Raw genomic sequence first — 18,251 nt, 5'->3', positions numbered from 1 at the left:
AAGTTTAGGCAGCCAAATTTCTAAAGGTTCTCTCTTTCCTTGTTGAGGAGCAGACCTTTAATAATATATGTTTGAGAGACATGAAGGTTATCCCTTTCCTTGCTGAGCAGCAAGCCTTCAATGATACTTATATGTGTGAAGGAAGGTTATCCCTTTCCTTCTTGAGAAAGAGGTCTTCAATGACATACATGTGTGTTTGCGACTATGTCTAAACCGTGTCTCTAATGACATGAATTTTCAAAACTAAGAATACAACTCTTGAGGATACCCGATTGTCTGCAAACAACAAGCATGCATGAATTCCTACTGGGAATAGTAGATTTCCTCTTCACCATTTTTAACCCACATAGCATAAGTTAAAGCAATGAATGAGAAACAGTTGCAGCTGAAGCTCCCATCAAGAATTTGCACACAAAAATTAAGATCAAAACAGTCATAAACATACAAAAAAACAACAAAATGCTCTACATGTTAATAAATATGCATATGACACTACAACAACACAAAATACGACACACCCACTTCCTGAAATTCCAAATCCAAGCCATGAAACACTGCAAAAATAACTTGAAGCTCACTCAAATGAATCAGAATAGGACGAATTGGAATACAAAACAAGCTTGAACCCAAACATAGTAACAATCCCATACTCTTGGCCATGGACACCAAAGCTACCACTGAGCAAGCCAAGTTCAGTACACGAAGAGAAACATTAGCAAGATCAAACCATATCTACATCTTATAGATTGTTGGCTTCCTCTCATAATCCCCATCAAGAATTCTAGAGTTAATCTCCATCAAGAATTCCATAATGGGAAACTAGAGGCCCACCCATGGCAATCGAATCCATCCCAAGCCCCATGCCCATTTTCCATCCTCGATTTGAATTTGTGTCTATCTTTCTACCCACATCCCATTGTTGTTGCTCATCCTTCCTCCTCACACCAAAATACTCAACAGAAAATCCAAACCAAGGCAAACAAAACAGTGGAGGTCAGTAACAAAACTTTTTTCACACTGAATTTTTCTATAGATTGTAAATGGAAACATTGCAGAAAAAGTGGAGTGCACTTGATGAACATCGTAGACATACTTTAATAATTTTTGCATCAAATAACGAGGAGTCTCCTTTGACAATATTATGACATCACATGTATATAGTTCTTTGGAACAAGTTGTCAACCCTTCTAACAATTTTATTTTCTTCAATTTCTCATATCTTAACGTTGGTGCAAAAAAGGAATGATCCACTATCGAAATTTGGACTACTAAAATAATTGTTCTTTTTGGCCATACATGTGATTGCTATATCTGGAAAATTAATAGAACTTGTAAAAGCTTCATTCAACTGTCCAAATGTAAGACCACGCAACCATCTGAACCAACATAGTAATATTACAAGGAACAAGTGGATAACACATCGACTTTCCCTGAATAGATCCATTGGCAAATGAAATCCAAATCATAGGGAAGTTGTATTCCTAAATTGTATAAAGGAAAAAAATAAGCTCTCATTACGCACCTATAACTTGTTAATGTGCCTACAAATTTCTATAGAAAAATCTTTTGGATACATAGTACCAATAATTTTGGCTTCATTGTATTCTAGAGGGTAAGGGAATCAAACTTATATCTAGAGCATCATCCAGAAGGTATTAATAAAGTGGAAGAGATGTACCAACGTCAATTTCTTTTTTCATCGCCACTTGTAGTCCTCTATGAAAATTCAAGACACATCACAAGATACATTCATGCAAAATCTTTAAACGTATTTAATGGCCAAAATACCCTATAACAACTATTTTTCACAACAAAATACCCTATAGCAACTATTTTGCACAACAAATTCCAACCTTGGTTCCAAGCCTTCGAGGGGGAGCGGGCCCAACAAACAAAGGTCGCATGTGGCAAGGACAACAGGGCTTCAGGATAACCAGCCGCACTTCCCGGGCCATACATAGTGGAAATACCAGAGGCCACATGTGGCAAGGACAACAGAACTTCACGACAACATTCCACTTGTCAGATTTTTTTGAGTGTGTTTGGAGTTTACGTGATATAACTATAAAGGGTGATACATACATGTCAGGGATATTTTGGCCTCAATTAACTAACAGTTCCATTTTCCGGCAGTTGTACAACTCTCCTGATTTCTTAGCTAGGCAATAACCCCATTGAAGAAGGATGGTTGTGCACAATTACACGATGACAGGCGTTCTTCGTACTACCATTCAATTTCATTATAAGTATCGTTAACCAGTCAGAAGGGTGGTTGTCCACAATCGCACGATGAGAGGTGTTCTTCGTACTACCATTCAATTTCATTATAAGTATCGTAAACCAGTCAGAAGGGTGGTTGTCCACAATCGCACGATGAGAGGCGTTCTTCGTACTACCATTTAATTTCATTATAAGTATCGTTAGCCAGTCGGAAGGATGGTTGTGCACAACCGCATGATGACAGGCGTTCTTTGTACTACCATTCAATTTCATTATAAGTATCGTTAACCAGTCAGAAGGGTGGTTGTCCACAATCGCACGATGAGAGGCGTTCTTCGTACTACCATTCAATTTCATTATAAGTATCGTTAACCAATCAGAAGGGTGGTTTTCCACAATCGCACGATGAGAGGCGTTCTTCGTACTACCATTTAATTTCATTATAAGTATAGTTAGCCAGTCGGAAGGGTGGTTGTGCACAATTGCACGATGACAGGCGTTCTTTGTACTACCATTTAATTTCATTACAAGTATCGTTAACCAATCAGAAGGTTGGTTGTCCACAATAGCAGTTGGCTTTCCAGAATTCTCAATTGGATTCCAAATTTCAGATATTTTGTTGCTTTATTTTAGAGATATGATATGAGAAATTTATCATTTTTGCAGGCTTCCGAATTCCATGTCAAATAGGTGACGTTGGGAAAATCGTCATAAATTTCTCTCTGAGCATTGGTTTTAAATTTCATAAGTAGTGACATATATAGGATAGACTGCAGTTTGTTGGGTATTGTTTTCAAGACCGAAGGTTGCAACAATGACACAAGGCAATTCGTACAATTTCACTCTACTGAACCAACCTATAATCAGGTGATCGTGTGAGATTGGGCATAACGCTTTCTTCAAGAATCCAATATTGATCAAACCTGTGTGGTTGGAAATAGGACTTTGAGGGCTACCACATGACGAAATTTTAGACCCTGAAGATCTAAAATTACATAGATGCAACAAATTCAATATCCAGCTCCTAGAAGGCAAGACAAAGCATGCATTCAAAGATCATTGCAGTAAGGACCACACATCAACAGTCCAGGGTAAGTCTCCTACAACAAAGTATGTATGATTAATGTTTACGTTTGAATTTTGAGTATCATCTCTCACCTATGTTTTTTTAGGAAAACATAAGTATATACAGGGTCTCGCTTATATCTCTATGTTTCTATATGTCACAGTTAGTTTTGATACCACATTTTGGATGTCCTATTCTTGATACTACACATTTGATGCTACACCAAGTCTGCTAAATCTATATGATGTTGTAAATTCATGTTACTTGTCTTGTTATTGTTGATATAATGGTCTCTGTTGTTGCACTTAGAACTTGGTCCATCACAAGTCTGGGGTCTGTCATCAGTTTTTACTGTATATATATTTAGGGTAGTTTTGGATATAGTCTTGCATAGAGTCCAACCTATATCAAGAGTGGGAGTCTTTGTCTACTGCTACAACAGGTCAACAAAAAAAGTGACAAGAACACTTTAGGTATGCATTGTAATTTTAATTTGTATTTATTCATTATTATGCACTTACATGTGTTTTGCAGACATAGGTAAGTTGAAGGGTATTTTGTTTTGTTTTGGGATTGGTTTCACCGGGAAAATTTTGCATGCAGGTAGAAGAAGATTCAAGTACAACATCAAGCAAGAATTCAAGAGAAAAAGTATCAAATCAAAGGAAGCATTGCAATGAGACATCCTTCAAGACATGACAACCATCCAAATATCGTGAAGTATTGTTAAGGCCAAGAGTCGTCATTGTAAAGTTGTAAAAGAGTCATTATTGTAAAAGAGTCATTTGTAAAAGAGTCATCAAATTAAAGTTGTAAAACAGTCATTTGTAAAGAGTCAACATTGTAAAGATTGTAAATGAGTCATTTGTGAAAGAGTCATTCTTCTTAGAGTTGAAGAGGCAGTGTTGGGAGGTATAGGAGTCACTCTTGGGATGATGTCATGGTTGGGTTGTAGGTCATAGAGTGATTGGGTATTTTTTCAAGCAAGTGAAAATCATTGTACATCTTATTGTATCATGGATTGTTGTCCCTGGTTTGGGAATCCACAATCTTGTCTTATTTTAGTCTTTATATGGTGGCAGGGAGGTTCTAGGCAAATGTATGAAGTCGCCTGTAGGTTGGGGCCTGTGAAAACTTCAGGGTGGTAGGCGGTGCTAGGGCGATTTGTTTCTCACTAGGGTGTTGGGGCATCCATTCTGCTAATTACTGAAGAAACCAGGGTGTTGGGGCATCCTTCCAGTGGGAGCTGGAGAAAAATTATTTTCTAGAATTATAGAAAGTTGTTGTTTTCATTTCAGTTGGAGTTGAAGATTAAAGAATTTATTAGAAAAGTGTTCGGTGATTTTGGACCCGGAGGGGGTTTTCCACCTAAAATTATTGTGCCTACTATGTTCTTTTATTTACTATTATTACTACATAAACATTAATAATAATTGAAGATTAACTAATGCTCTGAAACTATTTAAAAGTGCTAATTGCTAAGAAATATTGATTCACCACCCCCCCCCCCAGTATTTCCAACAATTGGAATCAGAGTTTGGTTCCTTCAATAGCAGTCTAACAATAGGAAGGAGATCATTTGAGGAAATCTAAAGTCTGTAATCTAAACATTGAAGATGAATACATATATTCATACCATTGAGGAAAGGAGAATAGTTGAGAAAGTTTTGAGAAGTCTGCCAGCAAGGTTTGATGACATTGTTGTGGGCATAGAAGAGAGAAAGGATCTCTCACAGTTTTCAGTGGATGAGCTTCATGCATCACCGATTTCTCATGAACATAGATTGAATAGAGCAACAAGCTCCTCATTGGAGCATGCCTTCAACACACAAGTTTCATTTTGTCAAGGTAGAGGTAGAGGAAGATCATATGCTAGAGGAAGAGGAAGAAGCCCACATAGAGGTGGAAGAAGCAACCCTTCAAGCTCAAGTGGAAGGGGCAGCAATTAAAATCCAAGTCAAGGCCCAAGCCAAAATCAAGCATAAGGCCATAGGTATGATAAATCTCAAGTTCAATGTCATTACTGTAAGAAGTATCGTTATTATGCAAATGAATGTAGAAAGAAGAAATATGACATTAGTAACAAACCAAGTGTAAATTTCACAAAGGAAAATCATTACCATGATAAAATGTTTCTAGCTTGTAATGTAGCACAAGAAAAACAAAGTGAAGTACGATATCTAGATTCAAGGTGTAGCAACCACATGTCAGGGAAAATAGAAATGTTTTCTAATCTAGATGAAAGTGTGAAATATGAAGTGACATTAGGGGTGACCCAGGTGGCTCCAGAGAAACACACAGGACAAAGAGGGCTGATGGAAGCTCGAAAGTCAAAGTAATCATAATGTTTTCGAACTAGGACCAAAGCGTAGATCTCGTCGTCCTCATCGTGGTAGTGTGAATGGTTCGTCAAACCGAGTTCATATGCGAGAGTTAGAAGCAGTCAAAGTTCAATTGACTTTTGTTGACTGGGCAGGCTTAAGGAGGCTACAATTTGGACAGAACCCGGCCACCAGATTCCAGCCAACCTGGGCCAGATTCCAAGCGAATTTGTGGCCCAGTTAATTTGTCTCCTTCCGCCTAAAATCTAAATTTTTCAAAGTGGCCTTATTATTATATTTAAAAAATTAAAAAAAAATATAACGGGAGGTGGTGGGCCACCACCCCCACCACCCCACACCCTTAACAAACTAAAATATATGTCATAGTTAATGAGGAGGCCAGCAGGGATTGAAACTGTCTGGCCCACATGGGCTTGCCCCCACTGGGCAGCCCCATGAATGAACCCATGAAGAACGGTACCAACATAACCAAATTTTAATGCGCCACATTTAATTGTAATGGCCATAAACACCAACCCAAAATTTAATACGAACACGCCCAATTTAAAACAAAAAAAACCATAATGTGTTAAAATAGGGAGGGGCAGGATTTGATCCCTCGACCCCTCCTCAACCATTTTCCATCTTTACCAACCTGCCAAACTAAACTCATTGGAATATCTGCTCGAAATTTTTTATAAGAACCCAGATTTTTTCAGTGCACTGGGGAGGCAGATGGAGGAACCATGAGAGGGCATAGATTTCGAGGTGGAGGACGTAGTGCACGTAGTTCAAGGCAACATTTTGCAGGAGGGCCGAATTTTCACTTTGTCAGATTTTGACAAATTTTATATGGTTTCAGCACTTCTCGACACCACGAATGTAATGGCGTTGTCCATTTCTCCATCAAGGCTCTGCATTTTTTGGCCACATTTCAGTATGGAGGTAGAACCATGACCGCTGTAGAAATAGGGAGTGGAACCATGATCCTTGAAATTTTCCCGACGAGGTAATTTTTCCCCATGTCGGAATATAGTCAAGTTTATAGCCGTTTTTCATGGTTTTCCACAAGGATCACTAAGGCGAGGGCAGATTCACCTTTTTAGTTGCAGATTTCCAATCCACCCATGGAGCAGAATCTTTGAGGAATCTATGGGGAATCTAAAAGATTCATTGAGCCCTAGATTCTCAATTTCTCAGAATTCAAAAATTTGACAGTCGATTTTGCACTATTCGATGCCACAAATCTGATGGTGTATTCAGATTTTTCATTTTCTCATTCTATTCTTTAGCCACTTTTCTAAGTGGAGTGTAGGTGTCAACATTCATGTGCGAGCATCCATTTCCCTTAGATTCGATGTCGTGAGATTGATGGCACGAACAGCTTCAGCAGTTTGACATCTGCTTCTTCAAATGGCCCTGGTTGTGCGGTATATGCAGTGTGTTCATGTGCTTCTTTTGCTATGCATTGTGCTGCACAAATCCCTATTTGATGTTGATGACGGATCCTGTTTATTACTTGTTTTCATGATTCCTGCTTGATGTGGCGTGGAATGGTCTATGTGATGTACTTGTTGTCATGATTCGTCATGTTATGTTTTGAGATCCCTTTGTTGTATGTTGATGGGATACACATGTTGTCGTCATGCATGTTTGCATTGAGATCCCTTTTATGCCATGTTGGCGAGATACTCATCATGCATGAGTTTATGTCATACTGATAGGAGTCCTTTTTACTGAGAGTTCTTGTAGCGGAACATCTCTTGGAGCCACTCCTGCATGAGGGCATTTTCCTTGTATGATAGCGACATCACCTCTATGTACATCATCACTATTGACAACGCTTAATGCACTGACCTACACAATATTGACACCGGGGCCCGGAGACGTAGTTCCTCCTTGATGAACTCCATTATCAATGGCTTATGTTTTTTATGTTGTTGATGATTTTCATGCTCCTCGTCTATGTGATGTACTTGTTGTCATGTTATGTTTTGAGATCCCTTTGTTGTATGTTGATGGGATACTCATGTTGTCATCATGCATGTTTTCATTGAGATCCCTTTTATGCCATGTTAGCAGGATGCTCATCATGCATGAATTTATGTCATACTGATAGGAGTCTTTTTTACTGAGAGTTCCTGTAGCAGAACATCTCTTGGAGCCACTGCTGCATGAGGGCATTTTCCTTGTATGATAGTGACATCACCTCTATGTACATCATCACTATTGATAGCACTTAATGCACCGACCTACACCATATTGACACTGGGGCCCGGAGATGTAGTTCCTCCTGGACGAACTTCGTTATCAATGGCTTATGTTTTTTATGTTGCTGATGATTGTCATGCTCCTCGTCTTTACTGCATGCACATGTATTCATTTATGTTATTTTGAAAATGCAATTTAACAGATCATGAAAGTAAAAGGTCTTCGAAGGGTCCTTTGTCACACCCAAACCTGGATCAAGTGGTATCAGAGTGGTCTTTACATTGATGTGAATTGCAGCGTGAACAATGGAACGTGCAATGATAGAGGATGAAAAAGCGATGTACAAGACCATGCTCAAAATTTCTGAAAGGGTGTAAATAATGTATGAAACTCTACAGAAAGAGACAGAGGAAAAGGAGCAGTTGCAGCTTCAGTGGCAAGCCACAGAAGAGGCCCTGGAAGAACTGAAGCAAAACAACCAAAGTCTTCAAATAGATAATGTTGAATTGAAGATGCGTCTACATGAAGAGAAGGAGGGAAAACAAAGTTTTCTACAACAACTGCAAGCTAAGGACGAGGCTTTGGAAAAGTTGCAGCATGACCCATGTGAGTTAAAAAGTAGTTCTCCGAATTCATGTATGTTTCTTGATGATGATTTTGCGTGTTTTTGAAAATCACACCACAGGAATTGGCTACAAACTGTTGAAGAAAATGGGGTATGAAGGAAAAGGCTTGGGCGTTAATGGCCAAGGCATTGTCAACCCCATCAAAGTAGAAGAATTACCCCGTCAGGAGGGACTTGGGTATGTCAGAAAGGAAGTTGGGGAATGTGCTAAGACAGCTAGTGAACCAACAACAATAGATGATGAGAGGCCCTCATCAGTTCTTTCCAAATCGACAAAGGAGGTAAAAGATGTTGATTTCCTCTAGGTTTCATCTTCACATAGTATAATTTCTGTTGGAGATTTGGAGATCCCAATTACAGGGACAAACATGAGGCTCCTTACAAGGACGAGGCACGAGGAAGAAGAAAAACTTGGTGTTAATAACCAAGGCATAACTCAACCATTCGAGGTTGTGTAGAGACCTCAATTTTCAGGCTCGAGATGAACCAAAGAAGAATGCTCGAAGGTGTCATATTCTTCCGAGACATCGTCGAAATCGTCGAGGAAAGAGAATGATGGGAACACATCCCCATCATCCCACGGCAGTGCCCGTTGCAGGGAGAGAGCCAAGGCAAGCTCTCATTGCCATACTTACACCAGAGACAACAAGGAAAGGTATAACCACTTTCGACATGTGAATGTTCATTTCGATTATGGTCATGTTGTTAATGATGAACGAAGAACATGGCATCGAAAAACATGCACCTTTTGTGGATTACATAACCATACATTTTATAAGTGTTAGAAAAGAATGGAAGCACACAAAAGGATGAGTCATGAAAGACTCTCTCAAAAATAGGTAAAGAAACATGTTAAGAAAATCTGGACAAAGAAAACCTATTGCAATCATTGCGATAGAAGTGGCCATCAAAGAGCCACTTGTTGGAGGCTCCATCCAAAGCAGTGCCTTCAAGACAAAGTGTCGGTGTATGAACCAGGTGAAATGATTGTTCGACAAGCAAAATCGCCACAAGGAGGCAACCCATTCACGTTGATAAGTGAAAAGTGGTTTCTAGATATGTTGTATTGTCATGGTTGTGCTTTTGTAAATCATTTGTTGCATTTCAAAATGTAAAAGTGATGACGTATTTCCATCACTTGTTAAGCAACAATGATGTCTGGTCTTATTTTGAGTTTCATTTAAACTCTAAAAGTGATGTCGTGTTTCCATCACTTGACAAGGCAAATAATGTTTTGCCTTATTATTTTAAATCATGTGTTGCAGTGATGATGTGATCTGAAAATCACTTATGTATGATCTCAGTTAATTAATGTAGGTATTACAAACTCATGCACTGGGACATGCCTATGTTATTTTAAGCAACAAATCAAAAAGATTGCGAAATACATAGGCAATTGGAAAACAGTAAGAGAAACACAACAAGAAAATGCAAAACATAACAATTTAATAAGGAATTCACCCAATCCTCCTGGGCTACGTCTCCTGGTCTAAATTTCGGTGTGGCATTTTTTTATTGTGTCTTTAAGCAGAGTTTTTACAATGAGGAGCTCAATTTGAGTCTCCTGAAACAGATGATGCTTAGTAGGGTGGTACTTGGATTCCCCAAGCCACTAGAGTACACAAACTCCCCCTTACCAAGTCTCAACCTCAACTGGTCTTAATGGGATGAGTCCAATTTGGTACTCATTTCCTGACAGATATCCTCACAGGGATTGCTTGAACCTCTCAAGCCTTCTCTCGATTTTGTCTGCTCGATGCTGCCTTAGCTCTGCAGGTCAACTTGACTTCTCTGTTCTCCGCTTCTTGCTTCACTCTCTAGTCTGTCTCGTCTCTATTCTCTATCTATTCATGGTTAAAGCCAATCCGTCCCTTGACTGTTTGCTTCCTCTTCCGGCTCTTTAGATCACCTACCTCTGTCCGCTAGAATTCCCTACTTCTGCATCATCGCCACTGTGTAACGTTTCATAGAAAGGTGGCCACTTGTCTCCTTATGAACTGAGCACCAGCTTTTCCTCGAATGGTCGTTATTTTGGTTATTCTGTGAAATGATTCATCTGCCATCTCATTGGTCATGTCGGACACCAAATATCCTATGCCTCAGCCTATTCTTCCATCAAATCCGGTCTCCCATCGAGTGCAATCTCCGCCATTGATCTGGGGCCTCCAGATCCTACAATCATCGCTTTTATCACACGGGTGAGTTGCTCGACCGTTACCCTGTGATGAGAGCGGTTTTCTCTCTCATCCACCGAACACGCGTCATTCAGTGTATGGCATCACTTGGTCCTCTACCAAACCCACTTACCGCGCGAAATGCCTCTGATATTCTACCGGTTTTGAGTGCGGGACCCACCTTCTGACGGTTTGGGTATTTCCACATGGTTTTACCTATTTTTCACATGACCAGGTGCCGGGGCTTTTCCTTCTCTGAGGTTTTTATCCTGTGATACGCGATTCTTTGCGCTAATTGCGTATCAGAAATGGCCTTTGTTTTCTGAGCTGGACTCCCTATTTGCTAGTTTGTGCCACTACACAATCTCCATGGGCCAACGGTCCGTGCGCTTTAACCAAGGGTCCTCGTTATTCCGTGCTAGCTACAAACTACCACTATCCATAGGTCCTTCCTGATAGCTCATTGTTTACAAGATTTTGAAGTTTGACATAATTTGAAACAGCCATAGAAACTCTGATAATTTTCAAGAATCCAATTCGGATCATGGCCTTCCCACTGAAAAAGCTTTTGGACCACCAAAAGTTGGTTTTCAAGCATCGACTAAGTGAGGATACAACTTTCTCACCTGTCCAATCTCTATCCATTTTGCACTGCTTGGCTTTGAACCCCTGAGCCCAATTCTGAGGTACTCAACATCTCCCCTGCGCGTCGTTCTCACCTTCTTGTCCAGAATTGTGTCTTCCTGCAATTCATTAAGATATTCAGGTAGCAGGTCATCAATAGAAGGCAATTGACTCTATTCTTCAGGATCTTCAATTAACGAAGGTTCAAATAGTCTCAAGCTGTCTGCATTGACGACTGAGTAGATGTGCATATAAGCTGGCAAATCAAGGCGAAAAGCATTCTCACCAATTTTCTCAAGGATCCTGAAAGGTCCATACCTTATAGGCTTTAGCTTTTTACCTTCACCTTGCATCCTTTCCTTGTTGATATATAGCCATACTTGATCACCAACTTGGAAACTATACTCCATCGAATGCCTGTCATGCCTTGCCTTGTATTTGGCCTCGCTCTTTTCCAGCTGTTCTTGTACTGCCTAGTGGATCTCTTAGATTTGTTCAATGAACCTAGTTTCCCTGTCCACATCATTGTGTCCCTCAACTGTTGTGTCCTTACCAAAGACAAAATCCAAGGGAGACCTTGGTGTGAAACCAAAACAGGTCTCAAAAGGAGATCTCTGTGTGGAAGAATGTTTGGCTCAGTTGTAAGCATGCTGCACATAACACAAATGTTCATCACAAAGCTTAGGGTGCTTGCTGCAATATCCCCTGAGTAACTGGATCACTATCCTGTTGACTACTTCTGTCTGGCCATCAGTTTGTGGATGGAAAGCTGTGCTTTTCTTCAGTTTGGTGTCCATCAGTTCCCACAGACTTGACCAAAACTTTCCCACAAATCGGGTGTCTCGATTAAATATAATGGAAGTGGCTAATCCAAAATGAACCCATACATGTTGAAATAATAGTTTTGCAGTTTGTTCAGTAGTAATCTGTTTATTACAAGGAATGAAAATACACATTTTGCTGAACCTATCCACAACAACATACAAATAATCATGACCTTTCCTAGATTTAGGCAGTCCTCCAACAAAGTCCATGGAAACACTTTCCCAAGGATGAGAAGGAACTAGTAATGGAGTGTACAAGCCTAGTTTTCTATTGCTGGGCTTGCTTTTAGCACACATAGTACACCCTCTTACATATCTAGAAAATGTCTCGTTCATTCTTGGCTAGTAACAAAATCTTTGCAGCTGTGCAACTGTTTTACTTACCCCAAAGTGACCTGATATTAGAGAAGTGTGTGCTTCTCGAATTATCTTTACTCTTTTAGTTTGTGGAATGCATAGCTTCCCATAATGATATAGGAGTCGGTCCTTAATATGATAATCCAATTCTTTTACTCGTTTTCCTTGACTTAAAGTTGCATATACATCTTTAAAGTCCATATCTTAAGCATATTTTTCAATGTAGCTCTCATGTAACACAAAATTATGCTTATGTATAGTAGATTCATTTATAATGGGTCTAGATAACATATCTATAACTTTATTGTGTATGCCCTTTTTATATCTGATGACTAAATGAAACTGTTGTAAAAAACCCATCCATCTACAGTGTCTTGATTGCTACAACTTAGTTTGGGAGTGTAGATATTGAAGTGGTTGATGATCAGTATGTATTACTGTCTCTTTTCCCATTAAGTAATGTTTCCACTTTTTCACACTCTGTACTAGTGCATACAATTCTTTATCATATGTAGGATAGTTAACTACTGTAGAATTAAATGTCTCAAAATGATAGCATATGGGTTCACCGCGGTGTATCAACACTACTCCCATGGCATAGTCACTAGCATCCGTTTGGATCTCAAACGGTCTTTGAAGATCTGGTAGTGCTAGTACTAGTGCTGTACTAATCTTTTCTTTCAATGTGTCGAAGGCTTTCTGCTATTTTCCTCCCCACTAAAACACCTTGTTCAATCCTGTTAAAGCATGTAAGGGAGCTGCAATTAAGGAAAAGTTAGAAATGAACTTTCTCCAATATTGTGCTGCTCCTAAGAAGCTCCTAACTTCTATAGCAGATTTGAGTTTAGGCCAGTTTACAATGACTGCCACCTTAGAGGGATCTATCTTCAATTCACCACCCCCTACTATATGTCCCAAATAATTCAAAGATGTTTTGCCAAATTCACATTTTGAGAGTTTAACATAAAGTTTTTCTCTTTTAAAAACATCTAGTGTCTGCTTAACATGCTTTAAATGTTCTTCCCACATTTTGCTAAATATCAGAATTTCATCCAGATATACAATAACAAAATCATCAAGAAAAGGTCTAAGTACATCATTCATTATTCTCATGAAAGTAGCAGGAGCATTAGTTAAGCCAAAAGGCATAACCAGCCACTCATACAATCCCTGCTTTCAATTGATCTAATATCCACTATGCAAGTCTAACTTGGAAAAATAAACAACTTCTTTCAATTGATCTAATAGATCATCTATGCGAGGAAGGGGATAACAGTTTTTTATTGTTATCTTATTCAGTGCTCGGTACTAAATGCACATTCTCCACAAGCCATCTTTCTTTCTCACCAAAAGGATTGGTGACCCACATGGTGATGTGCTAGGTCTGATGAACCCCTTCTCGAGCAACTCCTGCACCTACTTCTTAATTTCTGCGTTCTCTAAAGTGGACAACCTGTACATTCCAATGTTAGGCAATGGAGCATCTTGCTGCAAATTAATATCATGCACTATTTACATTTTGGGTGGTAGACCTTTAGGTTCTTGAAACAAGATATCATACTTTGAAATAACTTTTTCTAAATCAGCTTGTTGTTTAGCATCACAACCCTCAAATACATTGGTTTTATTAGGTTTCTTTTCCTTTAAAACCATCAATAAAAATTGTTTGCATGAATTTATCATTTGTTTCATCTTCCCTGAGTTTATGAGAGTATAGTTATTCTTGAGATTATGACATCTTACAAAGTATTTGATTCCCTCTTTAACGAGTAGCTACTTGTTCTCAGCTCTATAGAAAATAGCTTTTATGTCATACAAGTAAGGACTTCCTAAAACAATTCCACATATATCCAAAGGAATTATGTCTAACTCAACCTCATCTACAAATGCTGACCCAAAAGAAAACTTAAGTTTGCATTGTCTAGTCACTTGTAGTTGTGCTTTATTAGTTAACCATCCTAATGGGTATGGTTTCTTGTGAGGTGTAGTCAGTGATCCCAACTTCTTTACAATTGCTTTAGAAATTAAATTTACTTGTGAGCCACTATCAAACAAAGTATCAATCTTTTGATGTTTGGAAATAACTCGAATATGGAAAATCTCTTGTCTTTTTCTCTCATTTTCTTCATCAATAGTAGATTGTGCAGAATTACTAGTAGATGCTTCAGAATTCTTACCTTTTATACCTGTGGCTACGATGGTTGCTTCATATCATGAGTCTGACCCCAAATCTTTCTGAATAGCTGTACCAGTCTTCTTCTTCTTGGCCTTCAACTTCTTAGGTCTCAGCTCCGGATGCAGAATCCAACAGTGCTCATCATCATGCCCATCCTTCTTATAGTGAGTGCATGAAGACTTGCTTTTCTGTGCAGTGTTGGCCTTCCTTGCTTTCCATTTATGTTTTCTTTTCTCCTTATTCTTTCTTGCAGTGGGTTGGGATGATCCCCCAACTTCTGGGTTTCCATTCTTTCCTCTAACATCTAGATGCGTAGCTTGAACAGATACGTCATCTATACTAGTGCGATTAAACATGAGGATAGTGTGCCTCATGTAGTTGTGTAGACCACCGATGTACTTCAACAGAGTCTCAAGTGAGTCTAATGAGATTCCTAGAATCAAAGCTCTCTTCCTAAATTCTTGGGTGTAACCTTGTACACTTTTCCCTTTCAATTGTTGAAGAGTTTGCCAGCTCGTCATGGTTTGCTGCATGTAGGCTAGTGGATAGAACTACTTTTTGATTGCAGAAACAAATTGACTCTAGACATAAAGAGTCTTACCTTGTCTATTCATGTCAGCTTGGGTCCTACCTTCCCACCAAACCAAGGCAATGCCTTCAAGGCATAGGCTGGACAGCTGAATCTTGCTCTTGTCTGAATCAATACTCTGCACTCTACAATAAACATTAATTTTTCTGATCCAATTGTCCAGCATTTCTGCATTCAACTCTCCATCATATATTGGTAAATCAAATTTAGCATCTATTTTAATCAAATATGTCTTCTTTTTATGTTCAGGGCTATTAGGAGGTGTGAGAAAGCTTTCCTCTTTCCCTTTACCTTTTGAGTGGTCATGGAGGAGAGACTCTTCTTCTCCTTTATCTTGTTTGGAGCCTGATGAATCTTCATCTTTATGTTTTCTAAAGTCCTTATATATATCCTCTACCATGGACCTTATGGCCGGGAAACTATCTATAAATTGAGGGTTTGGCCCCACAGAACCTTCCTTCGACATTCTCTTCTGAGGATAAACTCTTCCAATTTTAGGATTAGTTTCGACCAACTCTCCTTTTCCTAATTTGAGCTTTGATCTAGTTAGCATTCAACAGCTAAATCCAGCACAAGCTTGTCTAACCTTAACAACATATAGCTCTGATACCACTTGATCTGAAAATCACTTATGTATGATCTCAGTTAATTAATATAGGTATTACAGACTCATGCGCTTGGACATGCCTATGTTATTTTAAGAAACGGATCGATAAGATTGCGAAATACATAGGCAATTGGAAAACAGTAAGAGAAACATAGCAAGCAAATGCAAAACACAAAAATTTAATAAGGAACTCACCCAATCCTCCTGGGCTACATCTCCTGGTCCAGCTTTCAGTGGTGGCCTTTTTTTTTATTGTGTCTTTAAGCGGAGTTTTTATAATGAGGAGCTCAATTTGAGTCTCCTAAAACAAATGATGCTTAATAGGGTGGTACTTGGATTCCCCAAGCCACTAGAGTACATAGACTCCCCCTTACCAAGTCTCGACCTCAACTGGTCTTAACAGGATGAGTCCAATTTGGTACTCAGTTCCCGACAGATATCCTTACAAGGATTGCTTGAATCTCTCAAGCCTTCTCGGTTCTATCTGCTCGATGTTGCCTTAGCTCTACAGGTCAACTCGAATTCTTTGTTCTCTGCTTCTTGCTTCACTCTCTTGTCTTTCTCCTCTCTGTTCTCTATCTGTTCATGGCTTAAAGCCAATCCATCCCTTGACTGTTTGCTTCCTCTTCCAGCTCTTTGGATCGCCTACCTCTGTCTATTGGAATTCTCTACTTCTGCGTCATCACCACTGTGTAACATTTCATAGAGAGGTGGCCACTTGTCTCCTTACGAACTGAGTGCCAGCTTTTCCTCGAATGGTCATTATTTCAGTTATTCTATGAAATGATTCATCCACCAGCTCATCAATCATGTCGGACCCCAAATGTCGTATGCCCCAGCCTATTCTTCTGTCAAATCCAGTCTCCCATCGAGTGGAATCATCACTGTTGATCTAGGGCCTCCAGATCCTATAGCCATCGCTTTTATTGCACGGGTGAGTTGCTCGACTGTTACCCTATGATGAGAGTAGTTTTCTCTCTCATCCACCGAACATGCGTCATTCAGTGTATGGCATTGCTTGGTCATCTGCCAAATCCGCTTACCGCCCGAAATGCCTCCGATATTCCACCGGTTTGAGTGCGGGACCCGCCTTCTAACGGTTTGGGTATTTCCACACTATTTTACCTGTTTTTCACATGACCAGGTGCCGGGGATTTTCCTTCTCTAAGGTTTTTATCCTAATATGCACTAATCGCGTATCAGAAACGACCTCTGTTTTCTGATCTGGACTCCATATTTGCTAGTTTGTGCCACTCCGTAGTCTCCATGGGCCAATGGTCAATGTGCTTTGACCGAGGGTCCTCTTTGTTCCGTGCTGGCTACAAACTACCACTGTCCAAAGGTCCTTCCTGATAGCTCATTGTTTACAAGATTTTGAAGTTTGACATAATTTGAAACAACCATAGAAACTCTGATAATTTTCAAGGATCCAATTCGGATCATGATGTGTTTTCAATCTCTTGTTGAAGCAACAATGATATGTTGGCCTTGTTTTCGTAGCTGGGGTATTGCATCCATCTTGTTGTAAACTTAACCACCGAGTATAAACTCATGGAAAGTGTGGGACGCTTGGGTCATTAGTTGGTCATGAGAGTCAAGCATGTAATTTGTGAAAACAATGTACTACAGGTTGCAGAAGTAGTAGGTGTCGGCTCATCGCTTAAGGCTCAGAAGAACAAAGGTGAAGAAGATGGAAGCGAGGCCTTTCAGGATGCTTATGACGCAGACAAGGTACAAATAAGTTGCAGATTATTTTTCATGCTTTTGGAGGACCAAAATCTCCTCAGTGGGGAGGATTTATCCAGGTGGCTCCAGAGACACACATAAGACAAAGAGGATTGATGGAATCTCGAAAATCAATGTAATCAGAATGTTTTCGAACTAGGACCAAAGTGTAGACCTTGTCATCCTAATTGTGGCAGTGTGAATAGTTCATCAAACTAAGTTTGTATGCGAGAGTTAGAAGCAGTCAAAGTTTGGTTGAATTTTGCTAACTAGGCAAGCTTAAGGAGGCCACAATTTGGAAAGAACCTGGCCACCTGATTCCAGCCAACCTGGGCCAGATTCTGGGTGAATTTGTGGCCCTGTTAATTTGTCTCCTTCGGCCTAAAATCTAAATTTTTCAAACTGGCCTTATTATTATATTTAAAAAAAATAAAAAAGATATATAACGGGAGGTGGTGGGTGTTGGCTTATATGGGCCTGACCCAGGTTTAGAAGAATTATTTAGCCAAGAAAATCCCACAGCTGCTGGCTCTTTCAGCAATAGCCCGTGAAGTGCGAATTGAGGTCTCACCCGAGGTAGCAGGGGAGGGTGCTAGAACCGAGTTTCCGCACCCTTGGTATGTCTAGATGTGGTCTGAGAGGTTCGCACATGATCCTGTAGCTTTGTGTTGCGCTAGATCCGCACAGATCCAGATAATATTAGCTTTCTCTTACCACATTGATTACAGATCT

The sequence above is a fragment of the Pinus tabuliformis genome, chromosome 2_2 (genome assembly GCF_031772625.1).
Source record: "Pinus tabuliformis cultivar Carrire ecotype Pingquan chromosome 2_2, CPIR1, whole genome shotgun sequence".
In the NCBI taxonomy this organism is placed as follows: domain Eukaryota; kingdom Viridiplantae; phylum Streptophyta; class Pinopsida; order Pinales; family Pinaceae; genus Pinus; species Pinus tabuliformis.
The sequence above is the reverse complement of the archived record's forward strand: the minus strand, read 5'-3'. Positions refer to the sequence as shown.